This window comes from Euleptes europaea, chromosome 5, assembly GCF_029931775.1.
Source record: "Euleptes europaea isolate rEulEur1 chromosome 5, rEulEur1.hap1, whole genome shotgun sequence".
NCBI classification, from domain to species: domain Eukaryota; kingdom Metazoa; phylum Chordata; class Lepidosauria; order Squamata; family Sphaerodactylidae; genus Euleptes; species Euleptes europaea.
The window spans coordinates 50221596-50240747 of NC_079316.1; positions in this window are offsets into that span (position 1 = coordinate 50221596).

The window sequence follows — 19152 nt, forward strand, 5'->3', positions numbered from 1 at the left end:
ACTCCAATGAACAGAACTGTGTAGGACTCTGAGGAGACCTGCTTAGGATTGCTCTCTCACATCATGAAGGAAGGAATTCCACATCTTGAGGTTCATCATAGAGGAAGTCTGATCACTTGTTAAAATAACATGAAATGGCAGGACGCTCACATAGCTTAGACAGCAGACAAAGGTTTTGGGGCAGGGCCCAAGCATAAGATACAAGGGTTATTTCCTTACTGCAGCTGTGCCACATACTTAGCTGCAAGGAGGAAAAGCAAATATGTAAGTCATGTAATGTTTTTCAAAGAGTGCATATCTCAAGGGAAAAAGATGATTCAATTCCCAGTTGTACTGTCCAGTTCTTGGAGTTTATGAACCATGAGGGGGAAAAAGAGAAGACATAATACCATGTCACATTTGAGGAAGTTCCAACTCTGCTGAATCAGAACTTCTCAATTAAGATTTTAAGGCAAATCAACTTTAAAAACATTCATTCATTCTTCATTACACAAAAGCATAGGGTTGCATCTCATCATAAGCAGGACACACACTAGCCGTTGCCTCCCTTCATTATTGTAATCATTGATAAAGAAAGAATGGCCTCCAGCAAAGGGGTTGTTTCACATCTAAAAATTGGAAGGGAGGAATTTTCCCTTGAAAATCTTAGTTTGATAGAATCTTCTGAACACCACGACCCTCAGTTGCTTGGTTTGCAAATCTTTCACATTTACTTCCCAGAAGTGCACAACTGAAACTGTAATTCACATCTTAAATGCCACTGAACGCAATGAAAACCCATTCCACCACCGACAGCAATGTGGACAAGATACTTAAGAATGAGTACACTGTCTCATGAGGTGGTTTCCAACTTTTTTAAAAAATAATAATAATACAGTGAAATGTTTTTAAAAACCAATACAGTAAACAAACAAGAGTACAGCCAAATTCAGGGGTAGTAATGGCAATATAACACTGCTATCTCAGCTAAACATCCGTATGAAGGTTTCCATGCTCACACTTGTATATGGACTTCACAGTCCTCCTGTACTGATGCAAATTCATGGAGCTGATTCAAGGTGGTGAATAGAAAAAGAATGGAAACAGGTCCTAAGCAGTCGGAGGTCATCATACAATTACGTCAACTAAGCCATAGCGAGGGTTCCTGAATTATGTATTTGACAAGCGAACAGATGCTCTGGGGTATAACAGATTTCCTAACGTGATATACATAGTTCACTTCAGCAAATACAGTACGCATTACGCATAAGCTGGATACATTTGAACTACACTGGAAACACAAGTAAGGCAGAGAGGAGAAAGCAAAGAGATGGGTTGAAGTCGTGAAGCCAGTAAAATACAGGTGAAAAACTGAATGAAGTACATGATGCATGAATGCAGTTTGGTAAAAGCTCTACTACACAGTTTAACTGACTGCATTTGGTTAAGTTCGGTTTTAAATTTTAGTTTCACATTTTAATGTATTTTATCTTATGTGTTTTATCTATGTTGTAAGCCGCCTTCATCTCCATAAGGAAGAAGGGTGGTTAATAAATGTTTTAAATAAATAAATACCCTGCTTTTCTCTCCAACGGGGACCCAAAGCAGCTTACATTGTTCTTCTCTCCTCCATCTTACCCTCACAACTACCCTGTGTGGCAAGTTAGGACAAGTGTGAAAAGCACAACAAGGTCACTCCATAGCAGAGTGGGGATTTGAACCTGGGTCTTCCAGATCCTAGTACAGTGATGGCGAACCTTTTAGAGACCGAGAGCCCAAACTGCAACCCAAAACCTACTTATTTATCGCCAAGTGCCAACACGGCAATTTAACCTGAATACTGAGGTTTTAGTTTAGAAAAAACAACTCATAACACCTGGTCTCCCGGAGCAGGGATCACTTGCTTCTCTCTCTCTCTCTCTCTCTCTCTCTCTCTCTCTCTCTCTCCCTCTCTCTCCCTCCCTCTCCCTCCCTCCCTCCCTCCCTCCCTCCTCTGGGGGCCAGGTCTACCAGCTCCGATGACCTGGCCTCCCAGAGCAGAACGGTGAGGGGGGGGGGAGCTTTGAACCGAGCGGTTCAGGGAAGGGGGGGAGTGGTTCAAAGCTGGGCAGTGGGGAGTCCAGGGAAGCGGAGCTGGGCAGCGGAGAGTCCAGGGAAGGGGAGGGCTTTGAACCCAGCGGTTCAAAGCCCCCGCCACCCAGCTGCTCAACTTACCCACATGTGCCGGCAGAGAGGGCTCGGTGTGCCGGAAGTGGCACACGTGCCATGGGTTCGCCAACGCGGTCCTAGTAGAACACTAACCACTACAACACACTGGCTTGCATTCCGATGGGACGAGACTGTACATCATATTAATAAAAATACAGGCTCAAAGGCATTTTAACTGGTTCATCTCCTGAACCTCCCTCACATCCTTTCCATACTTGTTTGTATTGTACAATTCCCCATGCTTTCTGCTTAGGTTAAAATCTCCTAATCATGAGAAACTAACTTTGAAATAAAAGTACTGTCCATGAAGGTGATACTTTCCTGCAAAAAGTCAGACATGAAAATGTGAAAGATTAGTCTGTTATGTTAGAAGAGCCATGCAGACTAAAATTAATTATCATGCAAAACCTGAATTCACACGCACATGCAAACAGCACTAAGAGATCAAAGGCAGTGCTGCACTCAATATCTCCCTTTAAAAGCTTCGATTCATCAAAGAGAAAATTGAGGCTTGAAAGAAGGTTACATATAACCTGAAACACAGAACAAAGCAGGTTTTCAGGAGCAATAAAATTATTCTATATATTTTACACTAGAATGCCAGAAAAGGGATGAGCAAAGAGCCACAACGCTGGTTCTAACCTTTGCACAGAGTGAAAATAGTTGTGTCAACTGTCAACTTGCCTCCCCTCACGAGCAGCCCTTCTCTTTCTCCACAATCTAACAATACTTTTAATCCTAAATTGTACAAACAGTAGCTCTCTTCCTCCTGCAATCCAATAAAGCACTTAAATACAAGTTAAACACAGGTCTTGCTCTACTGAAGACAATTAATGGCATTTTACTTTAGTGCCGAGATAACCTCGCAGCCATGTGACACTTGAAGACTATATCAGCCCTTGATGGCTTCGTTTTCTAATAAGATCATTGTTGCTCATAATTTCTATGGTGCTTTAAGGGGTAAAATGCTTGCAGAAGGCCACTGTTAGAAAAAGGACTTGCACGAGGCAGAGACTGGTATGATCAGTGCTTCATCTCCCCCCCCAAAAAAATTATTTGTCAAGAAAAGCTGTATGAATACATTATGCAAATCAAACAAATCTGCACATATTTAGTTATTTACCATAATTTATTCTGCTTCAGCTAGCCATGGGGGAGGGCACAGGGAGATATGCTAAGTAGTACACTGCTGCCCTGTCCCCACCACAAAGTCCTTGCCTGCCATCTGAGATATCATCAGATACTCATCTTCAGATAAACATCATCAGATGTTTACACTTTAAGGGCTACTGACATACAACTATAAAGAGTTGACATTTTGTTAACTAAAAAGAAAGCTGGGATTCTCACAATACTGAATTCTATAATGAGTGCAGGCCCATGGAATACACAATAACCAACCAATGCAAGCTTATGAGACTGAAAAAACACATACCAAAACTATGTACCACATTGCTTCCAAGAAGATTATTTTCTATATGCACAACTTTTTCTTTTGGACTAGGAGAATAATCTAGGTTGCAGGGCTCAGCATCTGTCACTGCATAGCTGTTTAAAAAGTGGTAGGAGATAGGCATTTTCATTCGTTTGTGTTTTATTGTATCTACTTTCCATATAAAGGCAGAGCCCTGGTGCGTGGCAGATGGATACTTGTCCTTTGCTTCAGTTTAGCCATCACGAGAGTCTATCAGTTCAACAGGGACAAATCAACAATAGAAAATCCATTAGCTTATAGTTCTGGAGCATCACAGGTCTATTAGCAATTGACTGATTAGCCTGTCGGATGCAAGTCAGACTTTCTCAAATCTCTCTCTCAATAAACTGTTAAAAGTCAATACTGCACAGAATGGAAATTCAATTTAAGGTAAGGGGGAGAAATGACTAATTATTCTTTTTGGAACTCCATTGATCTTTCCAGCTTAGGGAACTTGGCAAAAAAGAACTCCTGATAGATCACATTGCTTGAAATGAAAAGGTACTCCCTTCAGAAAGGTTCCAGAGTGGATAAGAACTAAATATTAACCTGGAAATAAATTACATTCCTACATTCCAGCCTGCCTCCAGAGGAAGTTAGGCAGAATTTATAGAACTAAAAACCAAAAACATCAGTCCAAACCACAAAATAGGGCTGTTATAGTGCTTTCTATAGTGCTTTTGCGGGAGGGGGTGGGGAGGATTATTACTGTAACTTTTTTTGCTAGCAAATGAAAAGAACAAAGTGAGTGATTACATGAGAATTCTAGAGGCCCTTTAACTGTTACCATAGCTCTGGGGAAGCCACTTTTCCACAACTAGCTTCCATAGGACTAAATAAAATTTACATGACCCCAGCACTAGGAACAAATTTTGATTCCCAGGGGCGCAGCCCATTAATTTGACCTCTGCCAACATGGTCGGGGTAACTTAAATGTTACTACAGCTGATTAGTCAAGGGAAAATGGCTTCCATGAGGCTAGAGGAAATGTTTATTTTATTACATTTTTATCCTGCTGTTCCTCTGGTCAGGTCAGGGTGGCATCTCTTCATTTAAGCCTCACCCCAACTCTCTGCAGTAATTTTGGCTGAGATGTAGTGACTGGATAACTGAACTAGGTCTCCCTGATTCTAGTCCAACTTTCTGCTCACTAAACCAGACTTGCTGTCATTGGTCACTCTGTACAGTTTCAGAGGGTAGCCATATTGGTCTGCAGTCGAGCAGCTAGACACAAGTCCAGTAGCACCTTAGAGACCAACAAGATTTTCAAGATATGAGCTCATTGGTCTGCTTCAGAGTGATCCGACTGCAGCGAGCTTACTTTCTTTAGCTATTAATCTACAGTTCTTAATGCTTCACTTTTAATTAGAACACGAACACTATATTTTTGAGAAAAAAACCGCAATACAACAATGCTTTCAGATGAGCAGTAGCAGAATCTACGCACATGGAAAATTTGCACATCAGGTACAAGTTAGGATTTCAAAATTATTATTTTATTTACTTCATTTTGATCCCACTTTTCTTCCCAATGGGGACCTAACATGGTTTACAACATTTTCCCCTCCTCCGTTTTATCCTCACAACAACCCTGAGGTAGGTTAGTCTGAGAGAGAGTGACGGCCTATGATGCCCCTTCTTCACTCACACAGAGTGCCTACCACCCTCTACACCCCTCTCTCTCAGGTTCAGGGTACACATAGGTCTGGACGTCACACTCACCACCCTTCTCATCTCTTTTAAAATACACAGGGAGCCATGACCATTTCACACCTCAGGTCCTCTTCCTCACTCACAGAGATATCAGCAGACAGGGTAGCCCAGCCCCCTTTAATAAAAAGCCCTCATTCACACAGAGGTATTTGGGTTGGGGAGGTGTCAAACAATGTTCCATTCACACACTGCCACCATGTATTCATATCCTATAATATATAGAGACCAAGATATTAAATTATGTGTGTATATTTCTTTCCCTTAGACACACAGTCCATAGGGTTAAACAAAACAAGTAGCTAGCTTTTATTTAAGGTAATACAACATTGAAGAAAGTAAAACAGAAGTTACAACGTTTTGCTTCCATTGGAACTGTGGTCCTATTCCTGCAACTGGGATACTTTGGTTAGAAATTGACTGTTTTCAGCTCACTCTTAAGCAGATCTGCAAGTTTCACTCAAAGTATTCCCACTCTCTCCTTAGCATTCCATAAGCTCCAATTGGTCGCTCTTAGGGAGAGGTGGAACTTAACCTGTCCGTCACACTGCCCCCAAACCACCCAACAGGCTTGCATGGCAGAATGGGGATTTGGACCAGAGTCTCCCGGACCCTAGTCCTCTAACCACAACATCACGCTGGCTTTTGAGATAAAGCAAGTTACCTGTCCATGGGGATTCCGAGTAACTACACTTTCAGGAGAATACTGTACTGTAAATTTGAATAAGTTCCAAGTTGACTTGATGCCTATTCTGTTTTTTCTCCACAGACAAAGACACTTGTGGTATGTACCTCCTGCACATTCACCTATATATAATGTCAGACATTGCTAGGAGTTACAAAGTTGGATCCAGAATTGGCAATTTCCTATTCCCCCTTTCCGCTGCATTCCCCCAGGACATTCCTCTGGGTCCACTATAATCCAGAAGCAGCATTTTATGGAGATCAGTGGGCTGCAGTGGGAGGGAGGAGGCAGTCTGGATCCAACCCATACTTTTCTCCTACTCCCATTTTGAAATTTCATTTTAGTAACAGCAAAAGAACATATACCATAATGGCTGTTTTTAGTGCTCATTTCATGTTAGTAAATCTTACAATATCCTTGTGAGGCTGACTTGTATCTTTACTTTTTTGTGTGTGCCGTCAATTCACAGCTGACTTATGGTGATCCTGTAGGGTTTTCAAGGCAAGAGACATTCAGAGGTGGTTTGCCATTGCTTGCCTTCACATCACGACCCTGGTATTCCATGGAGGTCACCCATTCAAATACTAATCAGGGCCAACCTTGCTTAGCTTTTGAAATCTGATGAGATCAGGCTAGCCTAGGGCTATCCTAGTCAGGGCTGCATATTTTCACCTGCATATTACATAACGGGAGGGGCTGAGGTAGAGAGATAATGATTTGCCTAAAACTATACAGTGAATTCCAAGGTTAACAGGGATTTGGGCTGGAAATGGTCTTCTCTTGGCTATGCTCTTAACTACTGTGCTACATTTACTTCTGTAACTTAAAAGAACACACCTGAAGTGCTAATTCCATTTTATTTGATTATGTGAAATGCTCCAGGCACCAACTGCTGCAAGGATGTTATGTAAGTATCAGAAAGAGACCAACTAAAATGCTCTGAACAGCCTATTCTTTCCAACCTGTTCATAACACCTCAGATTTTTGTGGGCAAAAATGTCCTCTCTTGTACAGCCTGTTCAGTCAAGCATCATGTACTTAAATCAGAAATCTGTTCCAGGTTGTTGATTTTTCCGACAAAGTGTGAGACAAAGAATACAGCATCTATGGGGAAAACTATGTCTTTTTTCAGGGAAATATTAGACCCATAGAGAGATTCCTTGAATAATTCCCCAAATAGGAATATCATGCATGTAATATTAATGCAACATACATAAAATGAATTATGGATGGTTTTCTAACACAAGGCAAACTCTCAGATAGGTGCAACTTACTGGATCACTTGAGCAAAATGCACAGAAATAATCTTCTATATGTGGGCACTCAAGGGATAACTTAGGAATCATGCCCAGGAGGAAGAGCGGGGCACTAAACTGACCCCATGATTCAACAGGGTCTCTAAAGCATCTCATTCTTATGATCATTTGAGCAATTTGTGCATTATGGCACATCTGTTTGCTTAATTCTAGCATACAATCTGCATTTCTTCCCTTGAAATATTGCTGCTGGTTTGGGGATTTCACTTTCTGAGCAAAGTGCTATACTGCAAATGGGACATACTTTGAATGATTATGTGGAAAAGCACTCAAGCAGTGATAGCCACTGCTGTCATGAGAGTCTGGGTACTGAAAATCCGTTTGTCATTTTGTAATCCTCACCCAGTCCAGGCAACTGGGACTAGAAATAATTATCAGTGTCTTCAAAACACTACTCTGTGTCATGTCTTTATTGCAGAAACAGGTGTCTGCCATAAAACTGTAGCTACTTTAATATCCTCTGAGTAACATGATCACTTTCTCTCCCATTTCTCTTTCCATTTAACCTTCTGATAAAGGAGCAGGAAGGTTTCTTTTTGCTGTAAATGCAGAAAGAAAACTATGTGCACCTAGAAAGCCTCAGGTTCCTATTACATGCTTAGAGGGTTTGGGGAAGAGGAGAGAGAAGCTGTGCAACATACCTGCTCAGGTAAAGAGCCTGTTAACAAACTATACTTAATAGATTCCTTTATTCAATGTGCTAAGGAAACAACTGCATAGAAACAGTTCTGGAGTAGGAACAAGGTCATGGCCAGTTCATGAACAGGCGCCAAAATGTTTTCGGAGAAAAACACACATGGAGAAAACACCCTAAGAAATGTCTAGCCACTCTTCAGTCAGTTGGTTATAGTAAAATATTTACTAAACAGAGTGTGCTATAATTTAACCATTGGAAAACCCTACTTTGTTTTAAAGAGAATATGAATCATATGGCAGCAGAGGTCTTGGGCAGCACAGGGAAGAGGGCTAAATCTGCCCCAAGCCAGGATCCAGAACAACACACTTCTAACATCAGCAGAGAATTCCTGGGAAAAGTACTAAGGAAGAGTCTTTTCCTGCAACATATATGAAAGCAGCAACTGAAGCCATCCTTCTGCCAAAGATTTCCACAGGTGAGGATGAAGAATTGTGTCTTCATCCCCTCCCTCCCAAGGAGGGAGGTTTTGGGAAACTTATCTTCACTACTACAACAGAGCCAGGCCCATAGGCAAAGGGAACAGCCTGAAAGAAGAAATGTGCATTACCCTTAGCAAAAAACAAAGCTTTTCCCACGGAGGCGGGGCCTAGGAGACATATTTTTTATGCAGAAGAGTAGATGCAGCAACCCTAGCCACCTTCTTACACCCCTGGGAGGATTCAGAAGCAGCACGGGAAGGGTTAGTTGATCCCAATGTCCTCCTCCTGTAGTGGCAGATCTCAGCTCTAACTCTCTGGTCCATAGGCAGAACAAGCCCCACACCACAAGGAATCCCTGGAATGTTCAAAGCTCTCCTTTTTATCTAGCTAAGCCCTGGTAGCACCTGCAATCATCAGCTTTGGCTACCACTTATTGGCAGCTCTGGGAATCCCCACCCCCAAATCAACTGATATAGCCATAACAGCAGCAGCATCTTTGCAAATTCCCAGCTCTCCTGGGCAGCCCATGGTCTGGCACTTAATGGGGTAACACCATGGGAGGGGGGAAGAACTCTCTATCTTGACCCTCAGGAGTGCTGGATATCAGTGCTGGATAAGCAAGGCCCTGCTAATTAATTTACTCTAACTTTGGCCTTTCCACTGCATGCTCTACTGTGTTGCCTGCCTGCTGAGCTCTGCAGTCAATCCCTCAGTGGGATGGCATATACTTCTCAGCCTGAATCCTCTACCCCTGGGCAGTGTCATCTCTGCAAGCCTGTCCTGAGTGGCGTTGAACTCATGAAAACTACTGTAAAACTGTGACAAAAGCTAGTCATTTATTTTAAAGGGGTTCCCAGGCTTGCAATGAAGAATGAATCATACATGGCTCTCCACCTCACAATCAAATGAATGCTGTCGGCTCCTGAATAAATTATGTTAGTGTTTGTAAAGCTAAACCGAATACTTCAATAATGTTTGCCCTGCTTGTATAGACTCTAGGGATGCCAGGTCACTGTGCGTGGAGGATCTCTTGTTCCCAGCTCCCATTGTCCACTGCAGCTCCAGCAGCTAGAAAGAGTTTTTTTTAAAATTGGGGGGGGGGCATGATGACCTTCCATCACATCTGGGGGAAACCCAGAAATGACATCACTCTACACTAGAGTTTCTAGTGATTCCTGGAGCGAAGTGATATCACTTTGGGGAGTTCCACAGAAGTGACTGTCGGTCCGATAGCACCCCCCCCCTTGCCCCTGGCCACATAGACTCCCACCTGTTGCCAACCCTAATGGACTCTCTATTCTTCATTATACTCATGGGTTCTTTTTAATGGTGCTTTCCACAAAGAAACATCAACCAATGAAATGTATTTTAAAGGGAGGAACAAATGTAGTTTCAACAACAGCTAGAAAGCACGGTTTATGCAACAAAGTATATCAAAATGTTCTGTTTACTGTAACATAAGTCACTTGGTAACTTGCTACATATCACTTTTCATGCATCCAGTACCTGAGTTTTACACAAACCTTAACTATGCAGTAGGAAGAGAGCCCAAATAAGTAAAAATTTCAACAACCTGCTCAAGATTTCACTTTGGGAATACTAATCTCTTGGCAAGTCTCAGGGGAGTTAATATAAAGTTTACGGCCTTCGACCTGAACGGGTAAAAATACATCTTTCCCACAGATTGCAGTGCTAATCTGTACCAATTTACTAAATGAATTATTTTTAAAGTACTAAATCAAATACATTTATCCTTTCACTTGCCTTTAATACTGAATGGGGGACTGAAAGTTATATTCTGGAGCATTAATGATATGCAGCTGATTACCTTTATTTTGCCTATGTAAAATGCTGAGAACAAAGAAAGACAGCTGCTTTTTGATGATTCTACAGGCCACAGCTACCTTCAATGACAGGGCCATGGATGGCCCTAGTATGATGCCTTTAGAACGTCCATGATGTCTTGACTACTCTGGTTTTTGAAAACTTAAAAAACTTTCAATTAAATATGACAGCCTTGCTCAGCATTCCTGAAAGTACAGATTGTGGAGTACTTGGAGGTCACACTGTCTGGGTCTGCAGAAGCTAATCTTGCCTGCTGAAATTGTTCATGCCAATGGAGTCACAACATTCTAGCCTGTTGTTCTGAGAGGCTTCATGGAAAGTTTTATGAACTTTCAGCTTAAAAGAGGAGAATCAAGTGTGTGTGTGTGTGTGGGGGGGAGTAAAAAAATGTTTGTTTTTCCCTGAATGACACTGTTGGACCTAAAATGTCCATACCTGTTCTTTAAACTTGTTATTTATATATTTAACATTTTTTTCGCTCCATAAGACACACTTTTTTCCTCCTCAAAAGTGAGGGGAAATGTCTGTGCATCTTATGGAGTGAACGCCGGCTGGGCGCGTGCGCATCGGGACAGCGGGAGCCGGCGTTCCCCGCCCCGATGACCAGCTGGGAAGCGGGCGGGGCCGCACAGAGCCACACGTGCGCGTCAGGATGGCGCAAGCTGGCATTCCCTGCCCCGACTGCCAGCTGGGAGGCAGCCGGGGCACACAGAGCCGGCTGGGCGCATGCGCCGGCTCGCACCATCCCGACGCGCACGCGCCCAGCCGGCTCTGTGCGGCCCCGCCCGCCTCCCAGCTGGCCATCGGGGCGGGGAACGCTGGCTCCCGCCGTCCCAACGCGTGGCTCTGTGCGGCCCCGCCCGCCTCCCAGCTGGCCATCGGGGCGGGGAACGACGGTTCGCGCCATCCCGACGTGCATGCGTCCAGCCAGCATTCACTCCATAAGACAAGTTTTTAGAGGAGGAAGACAAGATTTTTTCTTGTTTTCCTCCTCTAAAAACTAGGTGCGTCTTATGGTCAGGGGTGTCCTATGGAGCGAAAAATACGGTAGATACACTTTCATAATTAAAATCTGCAAAAAGGACACAGTGTTTTGGATATCTTTTTTTTATTCTGTAGCTGAATAATCCTATTAATGGATTCTCCCTCTTTTCCGGTAGACTAAAGGCTAGCAACTGTGATAACTGGATAGCTTGGTGGCTTCTTAGATCCTAGTATGTCTTTTTTTTGCCATCAAGTCACAGCTGACTTATAGCAACTCTGTAGGGTTTTCAAAGCAAGAGACATTCAGAGGTGGTTTGCCATTGCCTGTTCTTGCCTAGCGACCCTGGTTTTCCTTGGTGGTCTGCCATCCAAATACTGACCAGGGCCAACCCTGTTTATCTTCCAAGGTCAGTCGAGATCAGGCTAGCCTGAGCTATCCAGGTCAGGGCCTGGTCTATCTAGCCTCCCCAAAAGTGATGTCTGTGACTACAGTAGAACTTGCAAGCCCCAACACAGTGCCTAGTGGCCCACTGTCTTCTAAGTTTACCTGTAAACCTTCTGTCCCAGCAGCAGCACAGCTGTCGCTTACAGGCTGCTAGAAAACTTCCTAGCTTTGCAGCCTCCATGGCAAAACACTCAGCAAATACCTCTGAAAGTTACCTCCACACGAAATGCTTCCTCGCTAAGCCCACACTAGACACTACAAAGTGAGATTATACCATCAGCCTTTAGCAACATACTGAGGGATGTTCAAGTTTTGTTTACAAGACAAAAATGAATGTCTGCTTGCAGGTCAGGCACAGCTATGCGGAGAATCTGTGAACAGATTGGTGTATGTATTTGAGATTCATGAATACAAAATAAGGCTGACAATCAACCAAAGTGGTTTAAATTCCTGGATTTTAAATAATTAGTACATTAATTAATTCATGATATGTACATATTGTGCAACTTCAGTGAAGGTGCCTTTTTGAGGATTTTGAAGGGGACAATTTCTCTGAAGAGTGAGCTCACTTTTCATTTGCTACACGAAAGCTTCCACTTGTGATTAGAAGACAAGGGTATCTGCAATATTTTCTTTCCAAACTAAACTTTACAGACATAGAATACACAAATGGACCCCTGAGATAATGCATGGTAGTGTGGAGAAGGCCCTGACCTGGATGGCCCAGGCTAGCCTGATCTCGTCAGATCTCAAAGCTAAGCAGGGTCAGCCCTGGTTAGTATTTGGATGGGAGACCACCAAGGAAGTCCAGGGTTGTTGTGCAGAGGAAGGCACTGGCAAACCACCTCTGTTAGTCTCTTGCCTTGAAAACCCCATAAGGGGTCGCCATAAGTCAGCTGCGACTTGACGGCACTTTACACACACATACACAGTGTGGTGAAGACAGAGAAATGCCCCCACCTCTGCCCACCAAACGTCCATGCAGGCACACTGTTGTGTACTAGCTAGGGCAAGAACCAAAGATATCAGAAAAGTCCAGGCTGGTGAGACATAGGCAAAGGACAGATAATAGAGCTAGCTGGGATTACATGCCAGGCAGACAGGGAGCAAGATCAGAAGCATCACAGAGGCAAGAAAATGGGAACCATGGTCAGCATCCATGGATGCAAAAACCAAAAGCAGCAGTGTTACTTCAATAAAGACAATATCTCAAATGAGCTTTTACCATGATCACAGTAAAAAATAATGACTGTCAAAGCCATGTCACTCTAAGCTTATTCTGCATTTGCATTTTTGGTTATTCACATGCAGAAAGACCAAGTTAGAGAAGAATCTTTATCTGATTCACAATCACAGGTCCCGAGCAACGATAATTTTACTAATCTTTCACATTTGCATCAAATCTTGGTTTCAGCTTATTATTAAGATGGGAACCCTGGTTAGTAGAAACCATAGCATCTGTACACAAGAAACACTAAACTATGGTTAAAACCAACATAACATAAGGTAATACATGCCCCAGAAAAGAAGATGAAAGGGGAAGAAATATATGAACTCCTAGTCAACTTGCAATTGACGGTTTAACTGATCAGCAGTATTATGTATGCACATTAAAACAAAAAAAGTTATATTGGCCACAAAATTAAATTAGTTCATTGTCCATTAGTTAATGGAAAATTCAGTGTTTTTTCTTTAATTAACGTATAACTAAGAACCACCAGTGTCAGTTACTTTTGGTTCTTACTATTCAAAAGAAAGCTAAACTACTGACTAGTTTTAAGTAGAAAATGAAAGAGAAAGCCATTTAGGTTTCCATTTTATAACCATTGAATCTAGAGCAGGGATGAAGTTGCCAACGCATATGTGCCACCAAGCACACCAACAGGCCATTCAGCTGTCCTATGTCCCAGAATGTTTGTTCGTTATCAATTCCACTGATCAACCAGGGAGAGGAGAGTTTAAATTAAAGCTTTAATTGCATGGATTAAATTAAGTATTGTGGGGAGGTTTTATGTCAGGATTACATCACAATTTAAATTGCACAAGTGAGTGAAGTGCATTCTTCTGAAGAAATGTTGTGTGGTAAACATCTTCCACGGTGGACTTTGAATTCACTAAACGCTGTGGTCAAAATCCTTGTGGCACTTAAATTATACCATGTGTAAACTTTATTTGAAAGACTGGTTCCATTTCCTTCTGAATGTGGGTTATAAGACTTTCTACTTCCCACCTCATTTCTATGTCCATCCTCATGAGGGCACCAATTTATTTCCACATAGAGTCAATTCATCATTTGAAGAGAGCTACTCTTCACCTGCTCCTGTCACTATCTATAGTACCAGGTGCATGTTTCTTACTTACCTCTGAAGAATTAAATCAGGGCCTGTCACTGACCAGATAATATGGGCCACTTTACCCTAAACACCTTATCTGTCATTGTACAGAAGGAATGCACCACTGCCAGCAGTTTTGATAGTACAAAGGCCTTTCCTTTTATACTGGAAGTTTTCAATTGCCAGCAGAATAAAACTGTGGTAAAATGTAGCAACCTACATTTACCTAGCAGAACATAAACATAAACATTGCATCACTTGAACTTTGCAATCCCAAGCACAGTTACCCAGGAGAAAATTCCAATGGAATCAGTGTGAAGCAAAGGTGCTTTCAATCAGAGCCTGTCACTGCCCTTATCCCAAAAGGCATTTGGTAGTTACAAATGATTGTGCCAGAGTTCTGAACTAGGATATATTTCATCTATGTTCCCCAGACTTCATCCCACAATATTATTTATCAACTGTGTTGCAACAATTTATTAATTAATTAAATTTATACCCCCACCCTCCCCAGCAGTGCAATAATGTGCAAAAAGTACCAGTTCAGAAACCAGCAGTGATGGAATCATTCTGAAGCTGTTTTTATGTATGTGTTTTTCTAAAAAAGCAGAACAAAACGAGGAACAAAATGAATACCAGATCACCTGCATTGTATCAATTAGTTCTGTTCATATAACTAATCAGAAGTGATGCAGCCATCTGTCCAAATGTGTGTGGTTTTAATTGCTCATTTCAGCTTTTCGGCATAGCATGCAAACAGGCTTACATCACTTTTCGGAGGTACTCTGATTATGGAGAGGGGGAGGGAGAGAGTAATGAATTAGACTAATAATGACACAGTTCTCTGAAGGAGTTTGGCTCATTCTTAACAGGTGCAGTTACTGGTACGCTAAAAGCCAATTAAATTAGTAATAATTAGACATTGAACATCAGTGTCCCAATCAGCTAATTGCCAAAATCACACAGGCTACATGAAGAAGAAGCAGTCTTTCTTTCTCTTATAATATGAAAACCCTTTGAAGTTGCAGCAAATAATAATAATGATAATAATAATAATTATGATGAAATAATAATAATAATAATGACGCAATCTGGTTCAATGTGCAAAATCTTTTGGGCACAATCCAGAGAAAGTTAAGAGTATTAAGTCCTATTGAAATCATGGGGCTTGAATGCACAATTAAGCACTTATATCCCATTGAGTCAATGGGACTTAATTCTTGCTGGATTATACCCAGTGGCTGCAATCCATGGAAACATAATGTTAGTAAAAACAGTAGCTCATGTCCACCAAGCTTCTTTCAGCTCTTTCAGCTTCATAGCAGCTCCCCACACCAACACTACAAAGTGTACTTTCTTGCAGATTTTTTAAAAATTACAAGGTCAGGCCTGTTTCTGAAAACCCTAAATTATACTTTATTATCTTTTCTCAGAGAGCTAATACATATTCAGCACAATTCTCAAAACTGCAAGTCTTTTTACATTTTCAAAGTTTAAAATGCTGAATATCTTGAAACAATGTTTGCCAGCCTGACCAAGGACACTACACTGGATGAACATTATGGGGTAGCCTTATACAGATGAAGACCATTGATACATCTACCTCAGTGATTTTCTGCCTTTCTAAATGCAGGACCTGCCAAACTGCAAGCATGTGACAGGAAACAATGCGTCAGAGTCACATGACAGGAAGAGGGAGGAGTCAGTTACAAGATCACTAGTGTCAAGACCAGGACAATGGATAAAGTAGACCAAAAAAGCTAGAGAAAGGACTATCTGGTGGGTCTATGGTATGCTGAAATACAGTATGCAGATGCCACACAGCTATTTCTCCTTTTTCACAGAATCAGGTGAAGCAGTTTACGGAGTTGGGGATGTGCTGTATGCAGGTCAATAAATGAATCCTCAGTTCCAACAAGACTGAAGTGCTGTTAAGCGACAATGCATTTAATCAAGGATTGAGTAGTTGGCCTGTTGTACTGCACTCCTTATTTTAAAAAAGGGAGCAGATGTGCAGCTTAGGAGTGCTATCACACCCACTTGTGAAGACGATGCTCACGTTTCACATGTGACACACAGCACCTTCAGCCACTTTAAGTTGGGTCATCAGCTGCATCTAGCCACTGTTATCCATGCCGTGATCACATCAAGGCTAGAGTGCTATGATGCACTCCACATGTGGCTGCCACTGAAGTCTGTCTGGAAACTTCAAGGTCATTCAAATTGTAGTAGCAGGACTTTGAGCCAATTACGGAGAATATCTCACCACTTTTGAAAGAGCTACACCGGCTGCCAATAAGTTTCCGGGCATAACTGATACCTTCCAGAGAGGTCCTGCTCTGTGTAGCCTCCCCACCCTCAGAAATAAGTGGGGAAGAGTTTTTTGGTGTGGTGCACTGTCCCTGCTTGCATCCATTTATTAAGTGCCCACCATTTTGCCTTTGACATATCAGGTTAAGAATTTTTTTCTTTTTATCCCAGATATCTTTTGTGGTTTAAGAGGTTTTTTATGTTTCATCCTAAATTTTGTTGAAACAGACAGTCAACCACATCCACATCATATCACACACAATCGCTGGGTGAGCTAAAATAAGAGTGTCTACAGTTTTTAGTTCCTTCAGGGTTTTTTCCCATTCTTCTTAACTTCAAACAAGATAAGGGAAATATGTGCTGTATTGTCTGAAAATGTTTACAGTATTATTCCATTAAAATAAATTTCCACGTAAAGCTTTGAACATCTAAATCACATTGGATTAATTTTTTCCACATTTCAGTCTGTTTGTTACTACAGGGACATACAATTAAAATTGGATACTTCTAAAGTTTTGTTTATTAAAAACAAATCAAAATACACATGCTGAATCAGATTATTAGGACAGGAAAAAAATTCTGGAAAACACACATCACCGCTAGCCACCTGCAATCTAATGAACATGCTCTGCTTTCGCCAAACCTTTCTTTCAAAACCCACAGAACAGCTTAGTTATACTTCCATTTGACCACTGGTCTGATTTAATGGAAAACAGCTTTTTAGGAATTCTACTGGAACGCCTAGAATGACATAGTTCTGTAGAGGACAGTCTACCAAATATAGGACTGCTCCCATTTAAGGCAGAGACTTCAATACCGTTAGTTCAAGTGGTGAACTTTGCAAATAATATATTGCATACTTCACAATCTAGGAAAGGATTCAACATATCCTTGTATGTGCGGGTAAAACTGGTTCTTTATTCATTAAATTAAATCCTGCTATTAATAGGTAGGAATTTGGGGGCTAGAAAAACATTTCTAGTGGGTTTCGTGTGGATCAAGGGAATTGATGAGCATAGTTCATTTGTTTGTGGCAGTTAAATCTCCAGCCAGAATTCTGGGCATATGCCCATATGAGTCTCACTCAATTCCTCCATAAGATGTCTTACCATGTCACACAGCAGGGACTGCATGGTAAGGAACAATGCATCAGTAACGACAAGCTGGTCATGGTGGGAAACACAGCCAATTTAATTTAACAGAAGAGATTCACCTCATGGCGCACAGTTGTCCATTAACAGAACAAACACCATTCTCCACATCACCACTGCTACCACACCCTGCACTCGGCAATTGAAGCAAATCTTCCATGAAAATACATTTCCTATAATGTCCTGGTCATGGTTGGAGGGAGCTGCAGCACATTTCCATAAAGCCACCATGTGGAAAATTGCCTTGCTGTTCAAATGGACTAATGTGAAAGAATTTCCTTTTTCTAGTCGAGAGCCTCAATCGTTTAAAAGAGACAGAGTCTAGAATACTATCAGGTCACTTGCCAGCAACAAGGGAGAGACCTCAAAATTAAGACTGCAAACCAAAAAGCTTTAAATAAAAAGCAAAACTGAGCTGCACATCACCACCCACTGGAAATAATCATGTATACACAGCAAGCCACTAATCAAAACTATTATCAGCATTACTAAACTATTATCAGCATTACTAGGTATCCACATCCAAAAGTCAGCCCATGAACACTGACAGAAGCTATCCTGGCTAAATCTCAGCACTATTCAACATTTCCTAATCGAGATGTTCTCTACTAACTGATGATAATAATCATAAACACTGTGCATAAATCATCCATCAACACAACAGTTCACCACTTGCAGACAGAAGTGAAATTGCCTAGCTGTGAAGACAAAGACGGTAGCGCACCATTCTTGAGGCCACAGAAAGCCAGAAAGACTACCAGGCATGACAAAGTCCCCTTTTGTAGTGTTGCCTCATTGACTTTCCACAGCCTGTCTCATTCATGTGGACACGTCATCATGACAACTCATAGACTACATAAGCAGCATTTTGCACGCAAAAAATTAAATCCACCAATAAATAAATAGGCAAAGAGGTCCCACTCCACAAGAAAATAACACTTGACATTGTGACAGGGGGGCACAATGGAAGGGATGTGGTGCCTGGAGAAAGGAACGGAAGGTAAAATCAGAATGTACTTTTTACCATCTATTAGACAGAGCAGTAAGAAATCTTCCAAATGTGGTGAAAATTATATTATTTATAGTTTCTAGAGTATTTTTCGATGTTCAATGAGGGCTTTGTGGTTATTTATTTCTTGGGCCTAGAATACCCCCTCATAGGCAATTCATTAATATTCACACTTTACAGAAGAGCAACAGAAGCAGAGGAACAACTGGCTGCAAACCACCTAAAGTTTACAGCAAAGAATTTGAACGTCTCTCAACTAGTTCTTTATCCACTATAGTGACTCATCTCACGTCCACAGAATTTCTATAGTTGGTATAATGTGCTCCACTGAAGACAACAAGTTGGACAGGCTTTAGAGACCAGTTGGTACAAAACAATGCAGTCGGGATGTTGTCTGGAATCCTGCATGATGAACATATAATCCCTCAACTTTATGAACTGCACTGGCTCCCAATTTATTCTTGGGCCAGGCATAAATTGCTGGGTTAAACATTTAAAGTCCAAAATATATACAGGCTCATTTTCACTGATCTTTAATCAATACTAGACTCAGCTCCTAATGGTCATTTTGTTCATCTTTATTTTGG